Consider the following 2,500-nt stretch of genomic DNA (forward strand, 5'->3'; position numbering starts at 1 on the left):
AATTATAATAAAGATGATTAAGATTACGAACAGGAAGAAGCTAAGAAGGTGAGAAAACAGAGATGGAGATTAAGTAAAAATTAGAAAATAGAAGACAAAGAGTAACGGAGATGGTAAAGATGAGAGAAATGGAAAAATAAATAAATGGGATGGAAAAGAGTGAAGAGAGTGGAGGGAAGGAAGGGTGAATATAGCCGAGCTAAATCAAGTTAAAGCGGAGATAACATACATACATACATATACCAAAGGCTTTTCCCCCTACATGGGGGGTAGCCAAAAAGAAAAAGTCATAAAAACCACTCCCACCCATTCTATTCCTGTATATTCCACTCCCCTCCACCCTCCTCCCTCCCTCTTATCTTGGCACCTCCTGGATGACGGGTCATCCCTGCATCCTGTCCTCTGCCCTGGGTCAGATGCAGTGTCGCAGGACACAGCACATCCACAGCAAAGCCGCTTCATAAATTCGGCGACCCCCCCCTCTCCGGAGTAACATAAAACACAATAAATAAAGGGGACGTAAGTATGTAAAAAACAAAAATTAAGAGAAAATAGAAAAAGAAGAAATAATCAGAAGAGATGAGGAATAATCAGAAATGAGGAAATATTGAGGTGTATCTATGTGTATAATATCTATATATGCACGAAACATGTGTTTCTCTTTTCTCTCTCTAGCAAGAGGCTCTCACTTCTTCGTCTAAACAGGAAAATCATTTCTAGTGTCTTAGTTTCATGCTTACAAGTTGTAAAAGGATAAAACCGAACTTTTTATATTTATTTTTATCCACATGAAACGTAACATGTAGTGATGCAAAAAATAAAGAAAATGATCGGAGAAAGTTTTTTTTTTTACACTGCCAAAATTGCTCAGATATCAATAATGAGTATATAAAAACAGGTGTAACTTTGACAGTGTAGAAAAAAAAAATTAAACCCCGATTAATTTTTTTTTTTTTGCATCACTAGTAACATGTATGCATAGAGAATACTTGTATTAAGGTTCAATGTATAAAGTCTGTGCAATGACTTTTTGATCCTTACAGTTCAGATTGTGTAAACTCCCGTATCATTTCAATCCTTGGATACAGAGATCAAATAGTGTAAACTTGTGATTTATCTTCATCTCTCTCGGGTGCAGTGGTGAAATAGAGAGAGAAAAAAAGAGAAAAATAAAGAGAGACTGAAGAAGGCTGAGGCGTTGATCTGTGAGGGACGAGAGAAGGGAGCAAAGGAGAATCCGGACCTGATGAGGGATTGTCAGATTGGGGGGATGGGGTGGAATGGAGCCATAAACTCCCAAGACAAGGAGAGAATATGGGGAGAAGTGGGGGGGTGGGGGAAGAAGGGAGGGGAGAGGGGGGGAATGAGTAAGCGATGGGTGTGGAAGAGTTGATGGGGAGAGGTGTCGGGAACGGGAGGTGAAGATGAGATAAGGAGAGCGTAGTGGGGGAACGGGGGGGGGGAGTGTCCGGGAGTGGGGTGGGTTGGGGGGGTTGGGGGGTAGCAGGGAAGAGGAACAAGAGGAAGAACTGATAAGGACACTAAAGAAGAAAACATGGAGAAAATGTTCATTAAAGACAAGAAAATATGAACAAACAGAGGAATGAAATAACATAACACACAGAGACAACAAAACCGAATGAAGATAATGACATGACAACGGATCAAAGACAGGAGGAAAAAAGAAGAGAATTAGGTGGTCTAACATACAAAGAGCAGTACAAAGAAAAGAGGAAAGACAGGACGATAGAGGATAAAAGGAAGGAGAAGGAGGAATGAGGGGAATGAGGTGGCGTGGTGCATAGAGAGTAGTACCGAGAAAAGGTAAAGACATGTCGATGGGATGAATTCACGGGCAGTGAGCTTACTTCGCCCTGTCGATCTGAGTTCGAGAAAAAGCTGAATACATCAGACCCTTTAGTATGCTAAGACGGTCTCAACCGAATAAAGTAAGCTGTCGTTAACCAGAATAAACTCGTGAATGGAAGTCACCATGGTAAGCAAGTTTATAGAATTGGATCATTTGACGTCAGATAGAATATAATTGATCAAGTTCGCGGTAAATGAGAGAAGGAAAAACTGTTACGAAATATAATACGATTGAATGATATGCAAATAGAAAGGTGATAAAAAGGAATAAATGTTAAAGGGAACATAAAAGACATTCAAGATATAATGAAAATAATTATTTCAAATGAATTAAACAAAAATAAGAAAATACATTTGGTGAAATAAGTAAAATTAGTCAAAATACGAATGGATATAAGACGAATATAAAATGAAAAATAAATTCTAGATCGCGTTTTTGGCTCTCGGCAGACAAGTTTATTTGGTTTTAGGGGTATCTTAAACCCATATTGACCAGAGAATAATATGCTATGGTACTAAAATAGAAATTTCGAGAAGAATAAAAACAAAAATTTCGAGAAGAATATAAACAAAAATTTCGATAAGGTTAAGTAAAAATTTCGACAAGATTATAAGAAGAGGAAGAGACAAT

Source organism: Oratosquilla oratoria, chromosome 7, assembly GCF_046742065.1.
Source record: "Oratosquilla oratoria isolate Oo_2021 chromosome 7, ASM4674206v1, whole genome shotgun sequence".
Taxonomy (NCBI): Eukaryota; Metazoa; Arthropoda; class Malacostraca; order Stomatopoda; family Squillidae; genus Oratosquilla; species Oratosquilla oratoria.